We start from the raw sequence: 27,582 nt of genomic DNA, 5'->3' as shown, positions 1-27,582 counted from the left end.
GAAGGTGTATAAGGGAGAAATGAGAGAAGAAAGAGGAGGAGGAGGAGGAGGAGGAAGGTAGAGAAAGAAGAGGGGAAAGATGGAGCTGTAAGAAAAGGAGATAAGGAGAAAGGAACAAGAGGAGGAGAACGCTAAGAAAAAGGGAAATAAAGAGAGGAGATGATGAAGGTTGAAAAAGAAGAGGCGAAAGGTGGAGGAGTAAGAAGCAAAGAGAAGAAAAAAACAAGAAGGAGGGGAAGGAGGAGGAGGAGGAGGAGGAGGAGGAGAAGGAGGAAGATAAGTAAAAGGAGGAGGAGAAGGAGAAAATGACATAATAAAGAAAATAAAGAAAATAAACATAGAAAGAAAAATAGAAAGAAAATAAGGGGAATGAGAAGGAGGGAGAGGATATACAGAGAAGGAAGGGAATACTGAAGAACAAGATGAAGGAGAAGAAGAACGAGAAGGAGGCAGCGATCAAAATGCGTAAAAGGAGGAAAGAAAAGGGGGATAGGAAGGGAGGAGGAGGAGAAGATAGGTGATTTACAGATAAGGAAGAAGATGCAGAAGAATAAGCTGAAGTAGAACAAGTGGAAGAAGAATTAGGAGGGCGAGAGACGACTTAAAACCTATCATTACCGTCTAATTGTGAGCAGAGAGAGCGATTCCTGCTTGACAGTCTGCTTGCCGACCCAACGTTTAGGCGCGTCAGCTAGTAGTGGATAAGGATGATGGATGTGGATAGCCTGGTTGTGAAGGGAACGATGGATGAAGGGAGGATGAAGCAAGGTGGTTTATGGAAGGGATGAAGAGTGTTTTGCGGTGGTGGTAACGTGGTGGTGGTGTTGGTTGGTAATAGAAGTGGTGGGGGTTTTATAGTAGTTTTTTTTTTTTTTACAATAAAGGAGACAGCTCAAGGGCAAAAAAAAGGAAACAATAATAAAAAAAAGCCCGCTACTCGCTGCTCCCAAGAAAGAATCCAAAGAGGTGGCCGAGAGAGAGGTCAATTTCGGGAGGAGAGAGTTGAGGAGAGTGGTTGATGTTGTGGTAGTACTGGTCTTGGTAGTGACAGTGGTAGTAGTGGTAGTAATAGTGGTATTGTTAGTAGTAATGGTATATGAGAGGGTTGAGAGGTCGGAGAGAAAAGAAAGTCATAAAGTTCGAGCAAAATATGAAGAATAGAGAGAAAAATATGAAGAATAGAAGAAAAAGCAAAATGGGAAAAGGAAATGAGTCAAAAAGAATAAAGGAGAAACAGAAACAAACAAAACAATAGCAAAAAAATAGAAAAACCCGAAAATAAGTAAAGTGGAATTGAGTAAACACGAAACAAACAAAAATAAGATAACAGAAAAAAAAGCGAAACCTTAAAGGAAAAGAAAACTAAAGAAATAAAATCGAAAAAAACCCCACATAAAAGAAGATAATTACAAAAACGGGAAGAAAAAACGAATGTACGAGGAAACAAAAAAAAAAATAAAGAATAAGCGAAAAACTTTAGAGTAGAAAATAACAAGAAAAAATTAAAAGTAAGAGAAAAAAACATAAGAAATAAAACCGAACAAAACAAACGAGAAAAAAAAACATAATAATAATAATAATAATAATAATAATAATAATAATAATAATAATAATAATAATAATAATAATAATAATAATAATAATAAGGAGAAGAAGAAGAAGAAGAAGAAGAAGAAGAACAAAAACAACAACAACAACAACATCAACAGTAACCACCATAAATAAATTCCTTCCAGAAAAGTATAAGGAATCCGCGGCGAACACTTTGGGTCAATAATTACACTTACTTTACGATCCCTTAAGTGTTGCATTAAAGAGGATCGGCACCCTTATAATTGTGCTTAAGTGGGCGCATAAATCATTCAGAGTTGAGGAATATATATCGTTTTTACTCTCTCTCTCTCTCTCTCTCTCTCTCTCTCTCTCTCTCTCTCTCTCTCTCTCTCTCTCTGATTGCGCTAAATTTACATAGATGGAAGATATTAAGAGCTTGACTGAAAGAATAATAATGAATGAAGGTACGTGTGTGTGTGTGTGTGTGTGTGTGTGTGTGTGTGTGTGTGTGTGTGTGTGTGTGTGTGTGTTTCTGTCTGTCTGTCTGTCTATTTGTTTATCTTAAGTTAACTAACGTACATAAGAATACAGACGAAGAGATGATAAGAAAACAAAAAAAAAGAAGAAAAAAGAAGAAAAAACTCCATTCACCACCACCACCACCACCACTGACCCCCCCCCCCCCTTCCCCCCAACCAACACCAACACCAAAACTCACCCTCCCCTTCCCCCCTCCATCCCCCTCTCCCACACACACACACCTGATAGAGCATTAAGATAACACCTGCACAGACTCATTACTTGCACAGGTAATTGCCGACGCTTGACCTGACGTTCGTTATCGAGCCACCAATCCTTAAGGCAACGCTTCCCTTTATCACCCGGCCTCGATAACTCACCTGCGATAACGGAGGTGCGATAAGTCAAGGTTGATAAGACAACACGTGCCAAACAATTTATCAGTAATTATCAGGAGGACGAGGTGCAGGAGGAGGAGGAGGAGGAGGAGGAGGAGGAGGAGAAGGAGGTGAATACAGAAGAGAGGGTAGAAGAAGAAGATGAGGAGACGAGAAGTAGGAAAAGAAGGAGGAGGACGAAGAGGAGGAGGAGGAGGATTGAGAAAGTGTAGAGTAAGAAAGAGGAGGAGGAGGAGGAGGAGGAGGGAAAGGAAGGTAAGAAGGAAGTAAGTAAGAAGAGAAGGTGGAGGAAGAGGATGAGAACACGAGAAGTAGGGTAAGAAGGAGAAGGAAGAGGAAGAGGAAGAGGAGGAGGTGGGTAAAGAAGAGACGGTAGAGGTATAAGATGAGAAAACGAGAAGTAGGATAAGAAGGAGGAGGAGGAAGAAGAAAGTGAAGGAAAGAGAATAAAAAGTGGAGATGACGAAAAAAGAAAGAAGTAATGAAAGAAAGGAAAATAGAAGGAAGACGAAGGTGAGGAGGAAGTGAAAGATGAATAAAATGTGGAGAAGAAGAGGATGAGGAAAAGGAGAAGGAGGAAGAGGATAAGGTTGTTTGAGTAAGAGGAGGAGGAAAATAAAGGGTTGTTGGCAAAAGAGGAAGAGAAGGAGGAATAAAAGTTGTTATGGAGAAAGGAACAACAAGCAGGAAAAGAGAAAGAAAATTTACGATACAAAAAATGTGGAAATGTAGAAAAAAATACAGAAAAAGAAAACTGAAGGATAAGAGAAAGAAGGAAAGGGGAAAAAAGTTACAAGGAGCAAAATAAGAAAAGGTGGAAGGTAGAGGAAAGAGAAAACAGATAAGAAGAGAAATATTCAGACAAAAAAAACGTAAATTAGAGCAAAAGAAAAAAAATGCGACAGAAAGAAAAAGATTATACAAGGAAACAAGTTATGAAAAGCAGAAAGGCAGAAGAATAAAGCGAGATAAGAAGCAGGGAGAGGAGGAAGAAGGATGAAGATAAGCAGAAGATATACCACGGACCTCAAGAAATACAGCAACGCCCCCTGAATTAAAAAGCAGGAACGGCGTATCTCTCCGCATCCTCGTGTTTGCAAGGCTTTACTGCTTTCACCGTGTAGTGCGCCGCAAAAAGTGTATCGTTGATTCCAAAATGACACGGGGAGATAAGAACTAAAGGATGGGAGGGATGCTGCGAGAGATGGGGGAGGAAGAGCTGGATCTGGAGAAGAAAAGGATGCTGGGAGATGGAGAGAGAGAGGAAGGGAGGGTGGGGCAGATTTGGTGAAGAGAAGGATGCTGAGAGAGGGAGGAAGGGAAGGAGGGCTGCATTTGGAGAAGGAAGGAGGGAGAGGGGGAGAAGATAGGGGGGAGGAAGAAGGGAGAACAAGTATGCAATGAAAGAGAGAGAGAGATAAGATAAAGAATGGATACTGAGAGAGAGAAACGAAAGGAAAGTTAGAGATGGGAGAGAGAAGGGAAGAGAGAATTGAATAAAAGATATGAAGAGAGAGATATAAGAGAAAGAAGGAAGGAGGAAAAGATGGAACTGCAAGAGAAAGGAAGGGATGGGATACTGAGAGAGAGAAAAAGAGAAGGAAAGTTAGAGATGGGAGAGAGAAGGGAAGAAAGAATGGAATAAGAGATATGAAGAGAGAGATATAGGAGAAAGAAGGAAGGAGGAAAAGATGGAACTGAAAGAGGACCGAAGGGATGGGAGAAAGAATCGAGAAAAAGAATGGGAAGGAGAAATGAGAGAAAGAAGGGAATGAAAGATACAACGGAAGAGGGAGAGGGAGAGGGAGAGGTGAGAAAAAGAAAAACAAAACAAAAGGAGTAGACAAGACAACCGATAATAAAGATTGTGAGCGAACAGACAAAAACACACACATAAAAAAAGAAGAAAAGTGCAGTGTCAAGAAAGATATGAAAGCATAAAGCCGATAAAAAAAGAAAGAGAAAAAAAGAGGAATAAAGAACGGACGCCAAAAGAAGAACAACACAAAGAAGACGCAAGAAACTAATTAACAAAGTGAATTAAGAGATTAGATAAGGCCCGCTAACAACATCCAACCCCGCGAGAGAGAGAGAGAGAGAGAGAGAGAGAGAGAGAGAGAGAGAGAGAGAGAGAGAGAGAGAGAGAGAGAGAGAGAGAGAGAGAGAGAGAGAGAGAGAGAGAGAGAGAGAGAGAGAGAGAGAGAGAGAGAGAGAGAGAGAGAGAGAGAGAGAGAGAGAGAAAGAAACCGACAGGAAGACACAGACAGACAGACAGGCAGACAAACTAAATGAGATAGATAAACAGACAGAGAGAGAGAGAGAGAGAGAGAGAGAGAGAGAGAGAGAGAGAGAGAGAGAGAGAGAGAGAGAGAGAGAGAGAGAGAGAGAGAGAGAGAGAGAGAGAGAGAGAGAGAGAGAGAGAGAGAGAGAGAGAGAGAGAGAGAGAGAGAGACAATCTCCTCAAAGTGTTTGCCTACAATTATTCGTCGCGTCCCACGGTCCACCCGCGCAGGTAAGAAGCCTAATTAATCCGGTGGCAGGTGAAGCCTTTAGCCCGGCAGGTAAGGACGCGGGGGGGGAAGGGGGGAGGGGAGGACGAGAGGCCGGGGGGAGGGGCCGGGGATAAGGGGGTAAGGGGGGGCGAGGTTAGGTGAGCAGCGTGTACAGGTGCAATTAGTGGACACAGGTAGAGGCGGATAGGTATGCAAGCTACACCTGTCCTGGGCTCACCTGGGAAGATTGGGGGCCAGCAGCACCTCCACTTACCTGTCCCTAATTTAAAGCACACCTAAGTTTTTCATTTACCGCCTTAACGAAGCGCTTCTTGCCGCATGCACACACACACACACACACACACACACACACACACACACACACACACACACACACACACACACACACACACATTTATGTTCGCACTGGAGATTTCAACGGAAGAGAAACGCATAATCCAAAACCGAGAAACACAAAAACTAATAATAAAAAGAAATACAAACAAAACAAAAGAAAGCAAATAACGAAAACAATCAAAGAGAAACAAACAAACAAACAAACAAACGAAACCACCAAAATGAAAGAAAAAAACAGACATTCGAGTGAAAGAAAATCCGACGAAACAAAAACTTCAAATCAATAAACAAAACCATGAGAGAGAGAGAGAGAGAGAGAGAGAGAGAGAGAGAGAGAGAGAGAGAGAGAGAGAGAGAGAGAGAGAGAGAGAGAGAGAGAGAGAGAGAGAGAGAGAGAGAGAGAGAGAGAGAGAGAGAGAGAGACGGACAATTAGATACCCGTCCGAGATACGTGAGATAAGACTTGAGATCATAGGCACGAAGATGCAGGTGGAGATTAGATGATTAGTACAACACCTGAGTAAGTGGATGAGCACCTGTGACACGTCTGGACACGCCCACTCTCTCTCTCTGACAATGTCTTTTTTATTGTCTTGCTAGTGATTTTTCTTTGTCTTTTTCTTCATCTTTTCATATTTTTCTTCTTAGTTTCTGTAATTCTCTCTCTCTCTCTCTCTCTCTCTCTCTCTCTCTCTCTCTCTCTCTCTTATCTCTCTTATCTCTCTTATCTCTCCCCTCCTCCTCCTCTCTCTCTTCATTTATCCATCCTCTATCCACCTCAGTTTTAAAGAAAGTAAAAGTGTGAGGTTAGAAGAGAAGAGGAGGATAAAATTATGATAAAAAAGACGATAAATAATGAAGGAAAGTGTGAAGAAGGAATAAGCAAAATGGTTTAAAGAAGAGAGAATAAGAGAACGGAAAGAATGATTGTAGTATGAATGAAAGATGAGAGAAAGAAAGAAAAGAAAGAAAAGAAAGAAGAATGCAAGATAGTGAAGCAAAGAAGACAGAGAGAGAGAGAGAGAGAGAGAGAGAGAGAGAGAGAGAGAGAGAGAGAGAGAGAGAGAGAGAGAGAGAGAGAGAGAGAGAGAGAGAGAGAGAGAGAGAGAGAGAGAGAGAGAGAGAGAGAGAGAGAGAGAGAGAGAGAGAGAGAGAGAGAGAGAGAGAGTAGATATAATTAAAACATAGATACAATCGATAATTTTTTGCATATCATCTTAATTTTCTTTGTTAATTATATTTGGAACTATGAATGTTTTTTTTTTTTTACGTGGGTCGTTAGTTAATCATTACCCGTGGACATTGAGAACACTGAAAGAGGCTTATTAATTAAAGAAGGATAGAAAGTAGTAGAAAAAAACAAGAAAAAGAAAGAAAAAGAAAAAAAATATCTTTCAATTTATCTTACTTTGCTGTCTTAACCGTTTTTTTTTTTTATCTTCTTTCTTCTCCGATCAATTTTTCCGTTTCTCCACCTCCTTCTAGTTCCTCTTCTTCATCCTCCTCCTCTTCCTCCTCCTCTTCCTCCTCCTCTTCCTCCTCCTCTTCCTCCTCCTCTTCCTCCTCCTCCTCACTTCCTATTAATCTATTCTATTCTCCTGTCCTAACACTTTTTTATTCTCTTCCTTCATCTCCGATCATCTTCCCTTCCCCCTCTTCTTCCTCGTCCTCCTCCTCCTCCCCCTCCTCCTCCTGAACATGGCGTTGTGGGCTGATGACAACAAAGATACGAACTCGTTGCTTCTATGATATATGTGTCGCTTGTAAGCCTCCTCCTCCTTCTCTTCCTCCTCCTCCTCGTCTTCCTCCTCCTCCTCCATGCTTCCTGTCACCTAACCACACCTCGGCTACTAATTGTTACTCCTCACCTGTGTCATCTGATTGCCTGGGCGTCCTACTTGATATTTTGACACCGTTCAATTACCTGTCCCTTGCCGCCGAGCCGTGCGCTGACTTAAAGAACGGAGACAAGACATGTTAATTGATATACCTGGCGTGCGAGTCCCCAGGTGTTCTCAGGTATTCTTAGGTGTCCACAGGTGTTCTTTTAAGTGTTCACAATTGTCCCCACGTATTCTTAGGTGTTCCCAATTGTCCTCAGGTGTTCCCAGGTGTCCCAAGGTGTTCTTAAGTGTTCACAATTGTCCCCGCGTATTCTTAGGTGTTCCCAATTGTCCCCATGTGTTCCCAGGTGTCCCCAGGTGTTCCCAGGTGTTCATATGTGTTCCCAGATGTTTACAGGTGCCCACAAATGTGCTTCTCTCTCTCTCTCTTACCAGGGCTTTTGACACCTGTGGTAGGAGGTAGAGATGGAGGAGGAGGTGGAGGAGGTAGAGGGTAGGTGGAAAGGAGAGAGGGAGGGGTTGGAGGATGAAAATGAAGAGGAGAGATGGAGGGAGGTAGAGAGGGAGGTGGAGGGAGGGAGGGAGGTGGAGGGGTGGAGAGAAGGCGAAAAATGACCGGAGTGGTGACGGCGGGTAGGAGGAAAAACGAGAAAATGTTATTAATTGAGAGAGATGGACATTTTGATTGGAGAGTGAAGAAGAAAACGGAGGAGGAGGAGGAGGAGGAGGAGGAGGAAGAGAACATGATACGGGAGGAGGGATGAAGAGGGAGAGATGTAGAGGGAGAAGGAAGGAGACAAAAACGAAGAAGGAGAGAGAGAGAGAGAGAGAGAGAGAGAGAGAGAGAGAGAGAGAGAGAGAGAGAGAGAGAGAGAGAGAGAGAGAGAGAGAGAGAGAGAGAGAGAGAGAGAGAGAGAGAGAGAGAGAGAGAGAGAGAGAGAGAGAGAGAGAGAGAGAAGGGAGGATGCAGAGAGGGAAGACAGAGTAAATTAATGATGGCGTGTAAATGAGATGAAGGGAGATGAGAGGCGGGAAAAAAAAGACAAAATATCGAGTGACTTGAAAGAGAATGCAAATAAGAGGGAAAAAAATTGACGTACTTCCGAGAAAATGAGAAAAAAACATCGATTGGAAAAATATGTTAAGATTTCCACGAGCGTAAAATATATATATAAAAAAAAAAAACGAAGAGGTTTATATATGTGCGTTTTTTTCGTTTTTGTTTTAATTTTATCTGGTACTTATTTAACAGTCCACACACACACACACACACACACACACACACACACACACACACACACACACACACACACTCCCGCCCCTCCCCCCCCCCCACACACACATACAGCCCCTCCTCCCCCTCTCTCACCCTCACCCTCACTCCCCCTCGCCCCCCCTAACACACACACACACACACACACACACACACACACACACACACACACACACTCACACACTCACACAACCCCCCCCTACACAGATACAGCCCCCCCCTCCCCTTCTCCCACCGCCACCCTCACTCCCCCTCGCCCCCCACAACACACACACACACACACACACACACACGGACAGGAGATTATGCGTAACATGAAAGAGTAATAATGAGGAACAGCGAACAGAAATGACGGCCCTGTGCACACTACTTAGGTCTTATCTGCGACACGGAGGAGGAGAGGCAGAAGCAGAAGAGGAGGAGGAGGAGGAGGAGGAGGAGGAGGAGGGGGAGGAGAGAAAACTGCAGGTGGTGAGCAGAGAACAAGAGGAGGCAAGGTGTAACAAAGGGACGGGACATGAGAGAGCTGAAGTTTGCTTATACGATACCATCAACTCCTTTGGCTACTGTCCCTGCCCTCCCTCCCCAAGCTCCTCATCTTCTGCAGCCTCCTCTTCTTCCTCTTCTTCCTCCTCCGGTCTCCCCTCCTCCCCCTCCTCTGTTCTTCTTTCCTCCTCCTTCCTTCCTGTCTTATCCCTTCCCTCTTCCTTTCTACCCCGTTCTTCTTCCTCTCTCCTGCCTCCGGTCTCCCCTCCTCCCCCCCTCTGTTCTTCTTTCTTCTTCCTTCCTTCCTGTCTTATCCCTGCTCTCTTTCTTCCTACCCCGTTCTTCTTCCTCCATCCAGCTTCTTCTCTCCCCTCCTCCTCCTTCCTCTTTCTCCCTTCTTCCTCGTGTCTTCGTTCTCCTTCCTCCTCATTCCTTCCCTTCCTCATCCTCTCTTCCTCACTCCCCTTCTCCCCTTTATCCTATTTCCTATTCATTCCCTTCCTCCATTCCTTGTTCTTTCCTCACTCCACTTCCTACTTTCCCTCGCTTCCTTCCTTCCTTCCCTCTCTTCTTTCTCCTCTTCCTCCCTCTCTCCTTCCCTTCTTTCTTTTTCTTTTCTTTCATTCCTATTTGGCTTTCTTGGCTTCTTTTCTTTCCATTTTTTTCTTTTTATCTTTCTTTTGTTCATTATTTTCTTCCTTTATGTTCTTCGTTTTCTTTTTCTCTCTCTCTCTCTCTCTCTCCAGGTGTTCCTTTTTGGGTTACCTGTACATACCTGAGCCCAATAAGACCATCCAATCTACCTGTCCATTATTGCTTTTGAATTTTTGTTGGTTTTGTTGATTTGTTTTTCTTTTTTACCTTTTTTTTCTAACTTTCCTTCTTTTTTTTAATGCAATAATAGGGAATACTTCTACACATCTTTCTCTGTCTCTTCTGCCGCTACTACTACTACTACTACTACTACTACCACTACTACTACTACTACTGATACTACTACTACTACTAATACTAATACTGATGGCGATGGCAGATAAAAAAAAGAGAAGACGAAGCGAAGTAAAAATGAAAAAGAAAAATAAAAAGACAGAAATAATAAAAATATATATAAAAGAAAATTAAAATGGATGACCAGGAATGAAAAAAAGACTTAAAAGATAGGGAAAATAAGATGAGGAAGGTAAAAGTAATAGAGGAAAAAGAGTAGAGGAAGAGGAAAGGAAGGGAGGAAAAATAAGCACATTCTATTATGCAGACCACGAGGCGAGAGGTGCTGGTGAGGAAAATGAGGAGGAGGTGGAGGAGGAGGAGGAGGAGGAAGAGGAGGAAAAGAAGAAGAGAGAATAACAAGGAGACCAGGAAAAAGTTGAATAATAATAAAAATAATAATAAAAAAATATAAAAAAAAAACATCAATAAACACGAAAACGAGAGATAAACAAAAACTTGCAAATATTCAGAAAAACCGCAAAGAAAAAAAAATAACAAGAGATAAAAAAAACTGCAAAAAAAGAACGAAACAGTAAAAGAAAATCGAAATAAAACACGATATAAGAGAGTAACACACACACACACACACACACACACACACACACACACACACACACACACACACACACACACACACACACACTTTCTTTCCCCCTTCCCTTCCTTCCCACACACCCTTCCTCTCTCCTCCTCCTCTTCACCTCCATCTCCTCTTCATCTCCGCCTCCAGCATCCACCTCCCCCCCTCTCCCCATCCTACCTTTCCCCCACGCAATATACCTGGCCGCCAATGCTCCCCCTTACCTGCCATCCTACCTGCGCGCGTTCTCTCATTAGCGGCGCGCTGGTGCAGTATTGTGTGGTAGTTTATCCTTCTGTAATCCGAAACGTGATTGGCGCATTAAGCCGTCCAGGTGAGAGCCCAAATAAGCGGATACACCTGTGAACTTGCCGCGCTCTGACTCCGTGGCGGGCGATAGAGCATTCGTCTTTACCTGTGCGATGGGGGAAGGTAGGAGGGATGGAGTGCGGGTGCTTGTGGTGGTTGTATTGGTGGTGGGAGGTAATGGTTGGATAGTGATTGTAGTGGTAGTTACTGGTAGTGGTGTTGGTATAGTATTTGCACACTTGTATTGGTAGTATAGAGAGTATGAAGGGAAGCTAAAAGGATGGAGGAGAGAGGCGGATAGGAGTGTTGGAGAAATGAGGGAGAATGAGAGGAAGGATAAGAAGGAAAGGTGGAAGAAGGAAGAGACAGGGGAGAGATGGATGGAGGAAAAGTTGACGTGGAGGGAAGAGGAAGGCTGATAAGAGAAAAATAAATAAATAGAAAAAGAATATAGGTGGGAGGGAAAACGAAGGGAAGAGAGAAGGAAGGAAGGGAGAGGAGGAAAAACGAAGGTAGGAAGGAGAGAGAAAAAAAAAACAGTACGTAGGGGAAGAGGGAAAGCATGGATAGAAGGGAGATGAAGAAGGTAAGAGGAAGAAGAAGAGGAGGAAGAGGAAGAGGGAGAAGGAAGAGAATGGAGGGGAGAGGAAGAAAATGGTAAAAAGGGGGTGTAGAGAATGGGTATAGAGAAACTGATAAAAAGGTAGGTAGGTGGGATAAAGAGGAAGACGAAGAGGAAGAGGAATAGGGAGAAGGAAGAAAATGGAGGGGAGGGAGAGGAAAGGGTAAAAAAGGGGATAGGGGAATTAGGGTAGAGAAGAAAAAGTAAAAAAAAAGGAAGGTTAAAAAAGTAAGTGAATGGGATGAAGAGGAGGGAGAAGAAGGGAGAGAAGGAAGGGAGTGGAGAGAAGGGGGAGAAAAGGGCAAAAAAAGGGGAATGAAGAGGAGGGAGAAGAAGAGGGAGGGAGAAGGGAGAAAGGGAAGGGAGTAGAGAGAAGGGGGAGAGAATGGTAAAAAAAAGGGGGGGAGGGGTTGTAAGGGGGAATGTGTGTATATGTTCCCAGTGCATTTGTAAAGGGACTATCTGATTGCCCCATACATTATTAACGCACTTCGTAATTGGATGTCCGTGTCTCCTTAATCAGCGTAGTAAACCTTCCATCTCTCCCACTCTCTCTCCCTCTCTCCCTCTCTCCCTCCCTCTGACACCTTACCTCTTTGTATCTCCCAGTAAGCAAAAACTTGGGCGGTGTGTGTGTGTGTGTGTGTGTGTGTGTGTGTGTGTGTGTGTGTGTGTGTGTGTGTGTGTGTGTGTGTGTGTGTGTGTGTGTGTGTGTGTGTGTGTGTATTTCCATCTTCGTCATTATCATACATAACTACCTGTGTGTACCTGCTGTGAGTGTGTGTACGTGTGAGTGTACCTATCGCTCGCTAATTACAGGTGTACGTAGAAAGGGCAGGGAAACACAGGTGAGGAGGGAGGCGGCGGTGGTGGTGGAGATGGTGGTGGTTTTCGAGGTGGTGATGATGGTGATAATGGTCGTGGTGGTGGTGGTGGTGGTGGTGATGGCAGAGGGTGGTACTCGTTGCTTTATGAGTGTTGGTGTTGGTGGTGGTGGTGGTGGTGGTGATGGTGGTGGTGGTGGTGATGGTGGTGGTGGTGGTGGAGATATTTATTCATATGATCAGTGGTGAAGGGAGAAAGAAAATGGTGATAGAGGAGGAGGAGGAGGAGGAGGAAGAAGAGGAGGAGGAGATATTGGTGGTCCTGCTTGGAGATAAATGGTGTCGGTGAAGGTGGTAGTAGTAGTAGTAGTAGTAGTAGTAGTAGTTGTGATTAGGATAGTAGAGGTGATAGAGATGGTATTTGAAATAGTTGTATTGTTGTTGTTGTTGTTGTTATTAGTGGTGATGGTGGTGGTGATGAAGCCGGGCGGTGGTGGTGGTGATAGTGGTAGTGGTAGTGGATAGGATAGTAGTAGCTGTGGTAGACTGAAAATAGTAGTGGTGGTAGGTAGTAAAATAGTGATGATAGTGGTAGTGGTGGTGATAGCAGAGGTGGTGGTGGTGGTGGTGGTGGTGCCAGTAATAGTCAAGCAGTGGTTATGAAGGTGGTTGTGGAGGTGGTGGTGATGTGGGGGCGGGAACGGGGGGGTAGCAGGGGGGGTAACAGGGAAGGGGGGGGACTGGGGAAGGCGTGGCGCCACCCGAAGCCTCCTTATTAAGCCTGGTCGGGCCTGGACGGACGCCTCATTTCAGAGTGTGCCCGGCGCCAGCACGCCCCGTCATTGGTCGCCTTGCGCGGGTGGGCGGCCAATGGGGGAGGGGCTGCTGGCGGCCTTCTGCTCAGCCTCACGCACGGCCTCGAGCCCCCGCCGGCGACACACACTCATCCACGAGGCCGGACACGCACGCTGACTCACACTAAACGAGGAGGAGGAGGAGGAGGAGGAGGCTTGACGAGCGCAACAAATAAAGAAGTATTGCAAAGTCGCGGAGGAAGAATAAGTGGAAGAAGAAGAAGAAGAAGAAGAGAGAGAAGAGAAAAAATTTAGAAGACAAAGGAAGGCAGAAAATAAAGAAGAAGAGGAAGAAGAGGAAGATAAAAGATTTAGAAGAAGACAAAGAAAGGCAGAAAATAAAGAAAAGGAAGAGGAAAGATCAGAAGACAGAGGAAGACACAAGTGGAAGAGGAAGAAGAAGAGGAAGGAAAAAGGAAGACAGAAAGGCAGAAAAGATTGAAGAAGAGGAAGAGGAATGATAAGAAGAAGACAGAGGAAGAAGAATAAGTGGAAGAGGAAGAAGAAGAAGATAAAAGGAAGACAGAGAAAGGCAGAAAAGAATTAAGAGGAAGAGGAAGGATAAGAAGAAGACAGAGGAAGACTGAAATGGAAGAGGAAGAAGAAAAAGAGGAACGATAAAAAGAAAGAGAGAAAAGAAAGACGAAGAGGAAGAAGAAAGATAAGAAAAAGACAGAGGAAAACAGAAGTGGAAGAGAAAGAAGAAAACGAGGAAGGAAAATAAGGAACACAGAGTAGAGAGAGAGAGAGAGAGAGAGAGAGAGAGAGAGAGAGAGAGAGAGAGAGAGAGAGAGAGAGAGAGAGAGAGAGAGAGAGAGAGAGAGAGAGAGAGAGAGAGAGAGAGAGAGAGAGAGAGTACAGTGTATATATGAGTCTTAAGTATCAATAACTCTCACTGGACGAGTATCAAGCATCAGTGACTCGCGTGGAAGGAACAAACCCAAAAACACATTCAACAAAGCAACCTCAGAAAACGCATCGTGGAATTTAAGCAACGATTCAGTATCTCGCATAAAACTGAAAAAATAAGTCCATTCATAATACACACATTTCAAATACAAACACACAATTACAAATACAAATCCACAGTACAAACTTCGATACAAAAGGATACATATATATAAAATTAGCACCTTTAGTAACCTGCAAATAACAAAATTAAATAAATATCCAAAGATTCACCGATGCTATTAGACAGGGAGAGAAAAGACGGGACAGGCAGAGAAGACAGAGAGAGGAAAGTAGAGAGAGGCAGAGAAAGGGAAGTGAGAAGAGACAGATATTATAGTTAAACAAGGACGCCAAAGAAGAAAGATTTCCCAGCCCAAAACAAATTGAAGACAAGCTAAAAAAAAACAACCATTGAAGGATAAAGGAAGAAAATCGAGAGGGAGTTTGACAGAGACTAAAGTAGAGAGGCGAAAGAAAGTAGAAGAGATGAAGAACCAATTTAAAGAGACAAAGGTGAGATAGAGAGAGCGAACACTTGTTGAGGGAAGAAAAACGAGAGAGAGAGAGAGAGAGAGAGAGAGAGAGAGAGAGAGAGAGAGAGAGAGAGAGAGAGAGAGAGAGAGAGAGAGAGAGAGAGAGAGAGAAAGTACAGTGGAGAGAAAAGATAATGACCCTATTTTAAGAGCCTGGAAAGAGAGAGAGAAGACTTGTTAATGGCAGAAGCTCGAGAGAGATGAACATAAGGCGGAGAAAAAACAATGAATGAGAGAAAGAGAGGAAGAGGCAATAAACAGGAATAACAGAGGACTCGTAAACAACAACAACCATCTGACATAAAGGAGATGATGAAGGCAGAAAAAATAATGTATTGTACTTCGCATTCAATGAAAAATAAGGATAAATTTTCAAGGATCAGGAACCCATATAAAAAGTAACAGGAATTCCAATGAAGATAGTAAGCAAATTTGAGTGACTCGCCTTAAGCAAATAAGCAAGAAGAAGCAAAATGGGAAAATAAGGCGAACTGGAACCCACTGAGATTTTTTTTAACAGAATCGAAAAAAAAGTCATTTGTTTGAAAATAAAACGAATAAAAAAATGACGAACTGTAATGAAAGAAATAAAAGACATAATGAAAAAGAACTTACGGAATACCAAAAAGAGAGAAAAAAATTAAGATAGACAAAAAAATAATAAGAAAAAGAACTAAAGAAAATAAAAAATAGAAAACAAAAACAAATGAAAGTAAGAAAACTGGATAGAGAAAAATAAGAAAAAAACAAAACAAAAAAATATCTGAATAAGGAAAAAAAAAAAACCAGCACAAACTTGAACAGCAAAAAGAAAGAAAACAACAAACAGGAAACCGAAAAAACGAAAAAATAGAACAAAAAACAGAAAAAGGAAAATAAAAAAATAAGAAAAGAAGTAAAAAAAAAAAGCAAACCAAATCAACGAAGACAGATCAGACCACACACACAATCAACCCCCCACACCCTCCCTCCCCCCCTCCCCCCCTCCACCCCCTCCCCCTAACACACACACACACGCATTTACATACAATCGAAGCCGCTGCAAGCTGATACCGGCACCAACTCGCAACAAGACTCACCACCACATTAGGCATCATTAGCGGAGATCATCAAGCACATTAATGACCCGGGGACTGATACCGCCGAGGAGGACAAGGAGGAGGAGGAGGAGGAGGAGGAGGAAGAGGAGGGAGGAGGAAAGGAAGTGAGGAGGGTGTGAAAAATGAGTCGAGTAGGAAGTAGGAGGACGAGAACAAGAAAAAGACGACGCTAATAAGAGGAGGAGGAAGAGGAAGAGGAGGAGGAGGAGGAAGAAGAGAGGAGGAGGAGGGTACGAGAATGAACCAAAACTGAGGCAAGAATAAAGAAAAGAATTACAGTGCAAGAAAAAAATAAGAAAAAGATGAATAATAAGCAGGAGAAAAGAAGAAAAGAGAAGAAAGACCAAAAATACAGATCAAGGCAAAAGGGAAAATATGGGAAAAGGAAACAAAGCAAAAAAAAAAACAATACAGCAAAAAATATAAGAAAGAAATAACAAAAAAAGAAAGAAAGCACGAAATGGGAAAAAACAAAACGAAAAAAAACAGAAACAAAGAAAAACAACAACACACAAAAGAAGAAAGATAAAAGAAAAGGAAGGAGGAGAAATTGGATACATGAGAGGAAAGAATAAGAGGAGGAAGAAAAAGGAGGGGAGTGGGGCGAGGAGGGAGAGAGCTTAGTACGAGTCAGTCTTTGGGGGAGATAGCGGGCGAGCAAGATGGATTCAGGCGATTTTATCTGTCGGGGTAAAAGCAGAGACTGTGTGGCTTCCCTTGTGAGCGGGAGAGAGAGGAGAGAGAGAGGAGAGAGAAGAGAGAGAGAGAGAAGGGGTTTAGTCACAGGGTTGCGCACGCAGGCTAGTTCCACCACACACACACACGCACACACACATACCGGAGTTCTCCCTCTCTCTCCCTCCCTCCCTGGTTTAAAATATAGCGTAACACTACCTCGTTAAAGCATAAATCTCTTTCAGGACTGGGCAGAAGATTCGCCTCTCGTTCTCCTTGCATATATCTCCTTGAAAACTCTCCAAACTGTCTCCCGCCTTCTCTTCTTCTCTTCTTCTTACGATTTAAAAGCCTTTCCAAACTCTTACCCGGCATCTCAACCTCTCTACCCCCTCCCCTTCCCTCCCTCTCTTGTTATATATGTCTTACTAAAAATTCTTGTAGATATCTGTCCTCCATCATTTCTCAGGGTATTAAACAGTATATACGAGAACAGGATTGGACTCTCTATGTCACCCAGGATCGGTTTTCAATGTTTTTCTCTCCTGCGTTTTCTCGGGGTCCTTGTGTATATATTATTTAGGGATGTTGCAGGGAGAGAGTCTGATGTTTATTGATGTCCCCGGGAATAGAAAATGAGGACCCATCGCCGCCGGGACCCCAAAAATACTTTCCTTGGATCATAATAATACATGGGATGATATTTTTTTTTTTTTGCCTTGCTTTCCTCTCGTTTAATTTCACGGTACTGTTTTTCTGTTTGTACCCTGGACGCGGCTCTCTCTCTCTCTCTCTGAATCTGTCTGCTTCTCTCTGTCTATGTCTCTCTCAGTAAGTCTCAAATTCTTTCTCTCTCCCTATCCTTCTCTCTTTCTCTCCCTCTTTCTCTCTGTGTCTCTGTCGTAGTAAATGTCTCAAACTCTCTCTCCCTCTTTCTTCCTGTCTTTCTCTCTTCATCTCCATCTCTCCCTTTCTCCTTCTGTCTCTCTCTGTCTGTCTGTCTGTCTTTCAAACTAAAACTGTACCCCAAACTCTCTCGCCCTCTCTGTCTATCCGTCTCCCCGTCTGTCCGTCTTATTAAAAGCCTCTCAATACAACATAAAAGACGCAGCGCCATAAGAGGGACAAATAAATAAAGACAGCGATACACTCGGAGGCTTATACTCTCAGGTTTCGTCAGAGCGTCCATAAAATCGGCTTCATTATTTTTTTTCTCTATTTTTATTTCTGGGCGAAGATGAATGACGCCAAAATTATGTCTGACAGGAGGAGATCAAAACAGCCTCTCTCTCGGCCTGTGTGTGTGTGTGTGTGTGTGTGTGTGTGTGTGTGTGTGTGTGTGAGGGGGCTGGGGGGTGTGGGAGGAGGGGGGACAAGGGGTGGGAGGAGGGGGAGGAAAGGTATGAGATAAAAGTGTGTGTGTGTGTGTGTGTGTGTGTGTGTGTGTGTGTGTGTGTGTGTGTGTGTGTGTGTGTGTGTGTGTGTGTGTGTTGATCTGTCTGTTTGTTTCTCTTTCGTTATTTCTCTTTTTCCTTCTTTCTCTCCTTTTTTTCATTTTATTTTCCGTTTTTTTGCCTTTTCCTCCTTCTGTGTATTTTTTTTATTTTCCCTTTTTCTCTCTTTTTTATTTTTTTTCTATCACACACACACACACACACACACACACACACACACACACACACACACACACGCACCCCTGCCTCCCCCACACTTTATCTCACACCTTTCCTCCTCCTCCTCCCACCCTCCCCCCTTTCTCCCTCCCTCCCCCCCAACCCACACCTTTCCCATCGTATCCAGACCCTCATCCTTCAGTCAGCCACACCCCGCCGCCACAGCCTCCCCCCCCTCCCCCCCTAAACAACCACACCCCTCAGACCATGCCGTCAACAAGTCGCTACGCCCATAATTTACGCGCACACACACACACACACACACACACACACACACACACACACACACACAGTTCAGGTAGGTAAACAAATATTTCTAAAAGTATCTAAGTAAAAAAAAAAGGAACAGGGTAAAGGAGGAAAATAATGATAAAGGTGGAAATAGGAATAATGGAAAGTAGATGAGAAATAAGGAAAAAACAGCAATGAAAATGTAAAAGAAAAAAAATGATGATAAGGATGGAAATAGAAAATGAGGAATAAGGAAAAAAAAACCAACAACGAAAAGGTGAAAGAAAGAAAAAAATATGATAACGGATAAAACGGACATCAGGAAAAATAAGTAAAAAGTAAGATCAAAATAAATGGAGAGGTAAAAGAAGGAAAAACTATGAAAAAAATGGGAAGAAAAATACAGAATAATTAATGAATCAAGAGGAAAGTTTAGGTTTTTATAGAAATTTCGTGTTTTCAAAAGTGAGAGAAATATGGAAGATTCTTAATGTTTTCTTGTGGATACATTAAAAAGGAAAAATACACGCACACACACACACACACGCACACACGCACATATAAAAAAAAAACAAGAGAGAGAGAGAGAGAGAGAGAGAGAGAGAGAGAGAGAGAGAGAGAGAGAGAGAGAGAGAGAGAGAGAGAGAGAGAGAGAGAGAGAGGGATAATGAGGTAAAAGGAAATTAAAAGATGCCGAGATAAGAATCCGTAAAGAGAGTATTGAAAATTAGAATTCTCTCTCTCTCTCTTCACAAAACCAGAATGCAATTATCAAAGTAAAGATTGAGCGAATGTAAGCTTTTAACACACACACACACACACACACACACACACACACACACACACACACACACACACACACACACACACACACACACACACACACACACACACACACACACACACACACACACACACTTTTTTATCTTTCTTCCTCTTTCAGGCTCTCTCTTCTCTTCTTTCTTTCCTTTCCTCTCTCCCTCCCTTCCTTCCTTCTCTCCCATCTTTACCGCATTCCCTCCCTCTTCCTCTCCTTCCTCCTTCCCCTAACTCAATTTTAATCCTTTCTACCTTCTTCCCTTCTATTTTCAGCTTCTCTTCATCTCTTCCTCCCTTGCTTTCCTCTCTCCCTCCTTCTCTTCCACTCCGATTCAATGTGCGCCTTCGTGTTTTTTTTATTTTTTTACAGTGAAGGAAGCAGCTCAAGGGCAAAAATACAATAGAGAAAATAAAAGCCTGTTGTGGTTAACGTGCCTAGCCACGAATCGAAGGTCCAGAGTTCGAATCCAGACCCGGGCTTTTCATCCAGGCTTTCGGAGTGGTTGATGAATGGGTACCTGGGGAAGCCTGGGGAAGGTAAATTGTAGTAACCCGGATGTCACACTGGTCCTGTGTCCCGGGGTGATGGGTTTTTCCACACAGGTTCAAAAGACAACGATACGGGGCTGAGCACTGAGGCCACGCGCATCTATTTTTTTTTTTATTTTTTTTTACAGCAAAGGAGACAGTTCAAGGGCGTAAAAAAAAGAAGAAAACAATGGTAAAGGAAAAAGATCCCGCTGCTTACTGCTCCTGAATAGAGTACAGAGGAGTGGCCAAAAAGAGAGGAGCTATAGCGCGGCAGAGTGCGGGTACCGTGCCCAGGAGGATGCAGGCTCGTGTCCCGCCGCCGGTACAAACAAGCTGCCAATTTTTCAATCACCGCCGAAAGGCCTAAGACTACCCATATCGTCACCTTCGTAGACAAAGCTCCTAAGTCATTATTTTTTACTTCTCAGGAAATCAGAAAAGAACTGCCATTAAATCATTTGGCTTAAGATTTAGGCAGGAATGAAAAGGCCAATTCCAGAACACTCAAACCCTGAATGACGAAGGCAACTATACAAAAATGGCGTCACGTGTTGAAAAATTGATGTAGACAAAGACCTGGAAATCGCTGAAAAATGACTTAGGCGATTAGTTTAGGAGGGTGGCGATATGCTGTCCTGAAGACCACCTATTAACACGGACACTAGATTCTCTATGAAGGAGGATCAAAGATGAGGTCCGGGGGGCAGCATGGGCCAAGGTACACTAACTATAAACACTTGCCTGCGTCACAACAGTATGGGACCGACCTCCAGGCCCCACCAAGAAAGCCTAACTGCGCCATTGGTGAAGCGTAAAAAAATATTAAAAAATTACTCCCATCCTTCACCAGTTTTTCATACTTCCCATCTCTTCTTTTCCATTTGCTCCCTCTCCCTTCCACCCTTTCTTCCCTTCCTCCCTCCTCCCTCCTCCCTCCCCCACACACCTTTTTCTCCCCCTCCTGTGGTTTTTGCATCCTCGGGTTCACAACTCACCGCTAAGAGGAGTGATTAACCCCCCTGTTTATTTTGGGGGAGTAGGTGCCTCTCCTACTCCCTCCTCTCACCCCACTCCCCTCCCCTGACCTCCATTTCCTCCCTTTCCCCCCTTTTCTCCTTCCTCCATTCCCTTCTCCCTTCTCCCTCATTCGGGTCTTTCTCCTTTTTTTTCAGTCCTTTATCTTCCTTTCTCTTTTATCCATTTTTTGTTGTTTTTTGTTTTTCGCTTATTCCTCTTTACTCCTCTCCTTCTCTCCCCCAATATACTTCCCATTCCCTCTCTCCTCACCCTACTCCTCCTTCATTTCCTCCGTTTCCTCCTTCCTCCATTCCCTTCTCCTTTTCTCCTTCCATCGTCGCCCTTCCAAAAACTAGAAACGATAAAAAGATAATCATATTTTCTCTCTTACCGTCTTTCTCCTCTCCTCTCTCTTCCTCTCTTCTTTCTTCTGCTCTCTTCTTCTTCCTTACCTGTGGATAAAAAAAGAGAAATTAGGACAAGACGAAAATAACCATGGGATCTATTTTTTTATCTCCCTTTTCATCTATCTCTTCATCTCTCTCCTCTTCTCTACTCTTCTCCTCCTCCTCTCCTCCTCCTCTCTACTGTTATATTTTTGGGAAAGAGAAAAACAAAAAATATAAACAATTACAGCATCTTTTTTTTCATCTCTCTCCTCTCTTCCTCTGTTTCTCTCCCCCCTCCTCTTCTCTCCTCTTCCTCCTTGTCTTAGAAACATAAAAAAATAAAAGCCTGGAAGCGATTACAAAACATCAAATTCACAGCATCTAATATTTTCTCTCTCTCCTTTTTTTCTCTTCATCTCTCTCTCCTCTCTTCCTCCCCTTCCTTCCCAAGCCTCTCATTTTTTTTCTTTCTCTGTCTCTCTTCAAACACCCTCTACTCTAGTCTCTTTTTCAGCATCTCATATTTTCTCTCTCTCTCTCTCTCTCTCTTCCTCTCCTCCTCAGCATCCTTTCATTTCCCTCTCCATCTCTTTCTCCACCTTTTTTCATCTCTCCCTCCGTACCTGGAAATCACGAGTCACCAGGTGCGTGTAAGAGCCAAGGATGAGGCCAGGTACACACGCCCACGCCAACCTGAAGCGGCTAATTCGCGCAGGTAATGAAGACGGACGGCTGTTTGTCAACCCTCCCACGCCTCGCTAAAGTTTGTTCTTCGCGGCGTGAGTTTCAGAGCGGGGCCAAAAATGTTTCCCTTCCCTTTAGCCCATCAATTAAAGGGTAATGCAAAAATATACACGGATGGGACCTCTTTTGGTAATGGGGCTTAATCGTTTGTTAGTAGTGGGGGGGAAGGATCTTGGGGGTTAGTCGGGGTCTAGAGGGTAGTGTGTGTGTGTGTGTGTGTGTGTGTGTGTGTGTGTGTGTGTGTGTGTGTGTGTGTGTGTGTGTAAAGATAAATGGTTTTCACTGCCCTTGTTTAGTTTGGGAAAAGAGAGAGAGAGAGAGAGAGAGAGAGAGAGAGAGAGAGAGAGAGAGAGAGAGAGAGAGAGAGAGAGAGAGAGAGAGAGAGAGAGAGAGCGAGAGAGAGAGAGAGAGAGAGAGAGAGAGGGAGAGGAAGAGAGAGAGAGAGAGAGAGAGAGAGAGAGAGAGAGAGAGAGAGAGAGAGAGAGAGAGAGAGAGAGAGAGAGAGAACAAAATGACTCAAGAAATACATGTACATTTCCTTTCCTTTCTACACGACTTTCCTAATCTTTTTTAACGAGAAACTAAGAAAAGAAAAGAGAAAAAGCGGAAAAAACTTGTCCAATTATTTCATCCTTTCAAAACACTAAATGGAACAAGAAAAAGAACTTAGTCTGCGTGTGTGTGTGTGTGTGTGTGTGTGTGTGTGTGTGTGTGTGTGTGTGTGTGTGCGCGTGTGTTAATTTTCTGTTACCTGCTGTTTTAGTGTACTTTCATTTTTATTTATACACGAATATTAAAAAAAATTCTCCGCCACTCCGATGTATACAGAAATATATTAAGGAATTTCTATGTAAATTTGGCTCTCATCTGAAGCTGCTTTGCATTTTCTCTCTCCTTCCTCCTTTTCTCTTTCCTTTCGTCTTTTCTGTCTGTCTCCATTCACTCTTTCTTTAGATTTTTGGACATTCTCTTCTCTCAGTTTTCTTTTCTCCATTCTTTCTTTTCTCTTCATCATCTTAAGCTGTTTTGCATATTATTATTATTCCTTCTTTTTCCTCTCCTTTCGTCTTTTCTCTCCATCTTTATTCCTTTTCTCTTTGGTGATTTTGCATTCTCCTTCTCTTTATCACAATTTTTCTCTCTCAGTTCTTCTTATTTTCTTCTTCATTTTATCTATACTGCAGTTTTGTTCCTCCTCCTTCTCCTTTTTCTCTCTCCTTTCGTCTTTTCTCTCCATCTTTATTCCTTTTCTTTGATCGTTTTGCATTCTCCTTCTCTTTATCACATGTTTTTCTCTCTCTGTTCTTCATGTCCTCTTTCTCATTTTAACGATACTGTATTTTGTTCCTCCTTCTCCTCCTTTTTTCTCTCCTCTCGTATTTCTTATTTATCTTTATTACTTTTCTTATTTTTTTGTGTTCTCTTCTTCTCAACATTTTTATCTTCATCCTTCCCATTCTCTTTCTCATTTTAACTATTTTGCATAAACGTTCAACTTCCTCCTTTTTTTCTCTCTCCCTCCGTTCTTTTCTTTCCATCTCTATTCATTTTCTCTTTTTAGCGGGTTTTCTTTCTATTCTTCCATCTCCTTCCTTCTATTTTTTCTTTTTCCTTTAATTTTTTTTTCTGAATCTTTCCTTCCTTGTTCCGTTTTCTCATTTTCTTATTCCCTTCCTTCTGTTATCCACTTCTCTCTCTATTTTCCTTTCATTCTCTCCATTTGTCTTGCTTCTTTTTCTCCTTTATTTCTCTCTCCCTTTCTTCGTTCTTTTCATGTAACAAAGAAAATATATATACAATCTCTCTCTCTCTCTCTCTCTCTCTCTCTCTCTTCCCTTCCCTCCCTCCCTCCCTGCTGTATACTAATTCACACTTGGGTAGCGAGAGGGAAGAGGAAAGAGAGGAGAGGAGGAGGAGGAGGAGGAGGAGGAGGAAGAACCGGAAAAAAAAAGTTGAAGGCCGGAGTGGACACGGAGGAATAAGGAAGAAAAAAAGGAGAGGAAAAGGAAGATGAATAAATTGGACACAGAGAGAATCGAGATGAAAAACAGAGAAGAGGAAAGATACTTGATAAATGGAGAGGAAGAGACAGAGAGAAAAACATAGGCATGGAGGGAGAAAGGGAAGGAAAAAAAAAGAAAGAGAAGGATGAGAAGATTAGGGAAACAAGGAAGAAAAGAAGAAAAGCTACAAAAAGAGAAGGATAGAAGGACGGATGGAGAGTAGATGGAGGAAAAGGAGATGGTAGGAAAGGAAGAAGAGAAAGAAACGAGAGACTGCGAGGAAAATATAAGAAAGAAAGAGCGATAAAGAAAGAAAGAGAAAGTGATTATATTAAGTAACAGAAGGAGGGAGAAGAAAGGGGAGAAGAAAAGAGATAAAAAGTAAAGAGAGAGAAGCAAAAGGAGATAAGGAAAGGGAGACAAAATTATAAAACGGGGAAGGAAGATGAAAGGAGGGAATGAAAGAGAATGAAATAAGAAGAAGGAAGAAAGGAAAGAGAAGAAAGGGAAAGGAAGATATATAAAAGTCAGAGGAAGAGAGACAGAAAAAATAAAGAAAGGAAGTAAAAGAAAGCGAAATAAAGATCAAGAGAAGGAGAGAGATAAATAGTAAAAAGAAGAGAAGGGAGAGAGTGAGAGAGATGGTGAAAGAGAGAGAAGGAAAGGAATTGAAGGAGAGAGAGAGAGAGAGAGAGAGAGAGAGAGAGAGAGAGAGAGAGAGAGAGAGAGAGAGAGAGAGAGAGAGAGAGAGAGAGAGAGAGAGAGAGAGAGAGAGAGAGAGAGAGAGAGAGAGAGAGAGAGAGAGAGAGAGAGAGAGAGAGAGAGGATGGGTGTGAGAAAATAGACACACACACACACACACACACACACACACACACACACACACACACACACACACACACACACACACACACACACACACACACACGCACACCTAAAGAGCAAAAAGGAGGAGGAGGAGGAAGAAATTGAAGAAAGAGAAATAGAAAAAAAGGAGAAGAAAAATATATATAATTGAAGAAAAAAAAAGAAAATAAGGAAAGATAAAATAGAATAAGAGATTAAATTAAAAAGTTAATACATTGAAACAAACACACGCACGCACACACACACTGAGAGATCACCCCCCCCCCCTTACACACTCACACACTTACACACACTTACAGACACACACTTACACAGTCCCACACTTCAAAGGGCGCCAAAAGCTCATTAAGAACACCTTCCCGAGCACCCTTCACCTGGGCAGGGCGACACAGGCAACCTAATTAACAGTCACGATCACCTCTCATCAGCCTCGAGACCCGGACGTGTGTGTGTGTGTGTGTGTGTGTGTATATGCTTGATTGAATGGCTTGCTCCTCCCTCATCTCTGCTTGTTTGCTTTATCTCTCTCTCTCTCTCTCTGATTCTTTTTTTTATTTTGTATGTTTCTTTTTCATCTATTTTCATTCTTTCTCTCTTTCTTTCTCTCTTTCTATTTACTTGTACTTTTATTTGTCTATTTCTGTGTATTTCATTCCTTCTTTTACTTCATTGTAGTTCTTTATTCTTTAACCTTTTAACTTTTTGGCAATATCTTTCCTTTTATCTCTATATTTCTTTTTCTTTTTTCAGAGTAGGGTAAAGGAGAGAGAAGGATGAGAGAGAGAGAGAGAGAGAGAGAGAGAGAGAGAGAGAGAGAGAGAGAGAGAGAGAGAGAGAGAGAGAGAGAGAGAGAGAGAGAGAGAGAGAGAGAGAGAGAGAGAGAGAGAGAGAGAGAGAGAGAGAGAGAGAGAGAGAGAGAGAGAGAGAGAGAGAGAGAGAGAGAGAGAGAGAGAGAGAGAGAGAGAGAGAGAGGGAGAGAGAGAGGGGGGCGGGTGTTTACAGCGACCAATTATCAAGCCGCTGAATTTGTCGAGAAATCGCTAAGGAAATGTTTGTTGAGCCATTAGTGATTTTACAGCGAAGAGGAGGAGGAGGAGGAGGAGGAGGAGGTGGAGGAGGAGGAGAGGTAAGTAAAAAAAGACGAAACGATTGAGAAATGGACAGGACAAAGGAAGCAAGGATGGAGGGAAGGAGGGAGGGAAGGAGGGAGGGAAGGAAAGGGAGGAAGGACGGTTTAGGGAAATATTGAGGGAGTGACTAAGTGCATGGTGAAGGGAGAGAGAGAGAGGGAGAGAGGGAGAGGGAGGGAGGGAAGGAGTGGTAGGAGGAAAAGGAGAAATGGAGGAGGGAGAGATGAGAGAAAATCTGATACTGTGATGAGAGGAAAGGTGGAGGAAGGAGTGAGCAAAGGGAGAGAAGAGGGAGTGGGAGAGGAAGGGAGGAAGGAAAGAAAGGGAGAAGAGGCATAAAGAGGTGGAGGAAAGTGGATGGTTAAGGAAAGATGGAGAGATGAGGCAAACAGAGCAAGGAGGAGGAGGAGGAGGAGGAGGAGGAGGAGGAGGAGGAGGAGGAAGAAGAAATTAAAGAAAGAGAAATAGGAAAAAAAAATATCAGAATAAAATACAAAAATATAAAGAAAAAAATAGGAAAACAAAGTAAAAATAAAATGGAATAAAAGATGGAATAAAAAGTGAATAAAGAGACCTGAATAAGCAGCAGCAGCAGCAACAACAACAACAACAACAACAACAACAACAACAACAACAACAACAACAACAGCAACGACGACGACAACAAAAACAACAACAACAACAACAACAACAACAATAATAATAATAATAATGCTAATAACAATAATAAAATAAAAAGAATTCACAAGAGGAAAAGTTACATCGAAAATAATCATAAGAATTTACGTCCATCATTTGGAAGCAACTTGAGATTTGATGTTTAAATGAAGTCTTATTTGCGTGTGTGTGTGTGTGTGTGTGTGTGTGTGTGTGTGTGTGTGTGTGTGTGTGTGTGTGTGTGTGTGTGTGTGTGTGTGTGTGTGTGTGTGTGTGTGTGTGTATTGGTATCTTTGTCTTTCTCCTTTCTTTCTCTTTTCTCCTACTTCCTCCCCTCTGTTTTCCTTTTCCTTCCTCCTTTCTTTTCCTTTTCCTTCTTTCTCTTTTCTATTAGCACTCTATTGTATTTCCCCATTTTCTTTCCTTCTTTCATTATTTTTTTCTTCTTCGTTCTTTCTTCCTCTTCCTCCTCTGCGGCATTCACTACACACACACACACACACACACACACACACACACACACACACACACATACACACACATTATATAGCAACAATTATGATCACAAAGTCATTCCTAGGCGGCCACACTCTCGAGATTAACCAATAAATAAATAAGCTTCACACCGGCCGTAAAGTATTATCGCCCCCTCTCCAAACAGCACTAAATTCTTCATAGGCGATTCCCAATCAACAAAGGCGAGTTTTATTTTCTATACTTTCAGCCTCACGCAATATTTTTCTCCGCGAGCCAAATGGATGTAAAGGAATCCCGGACATAGGAATATATATGTGAATCGTTTCTCTTTCCGTATACGATAGAAAAATATATACACCGTTTCCTTTTCCGTATTTTTTTTTACAGTAAAGGAAGGAGGTTATGGGCATAAAAGAAAATAATGAGAGAGAAAAAAAGCCGCTAATCACTGCCCCTATAAAAAAAAGTTTTGAAGTATACGATACCCAAAAAATATATAATAATTTACTTTTCCGAATACAATAAAAATATATATAATCGATTCTATTTCCGAATACGATAGAAAAAATATAAAAATCGTTGCTTTTTTTTCTTTGGTGTACGATAGAAGGGTGAAAGTTAAGTTTATTCCCTAATACAAACTACTAAAGGAAGATGGATTTGCAGTTGTATGTACAAGGCTA

This window comes from Eriocheir sinensis, chromosome 60, assembly GCF_024679095.1.
Source record: "Eriocheir sinensis breed Jianghai 21 chromosome 60, ASM2467909v1, whole genome shotgun sequence".
Lineage (NCBI taxonomy): Eukaryota > Metazoa > Arthropoda > Malacostraca > Decapoda > Varunidae > Eriocheir > Eriocheir sinensis.
Note: the sequence above shows the minus strand (reverse complement) of the source record.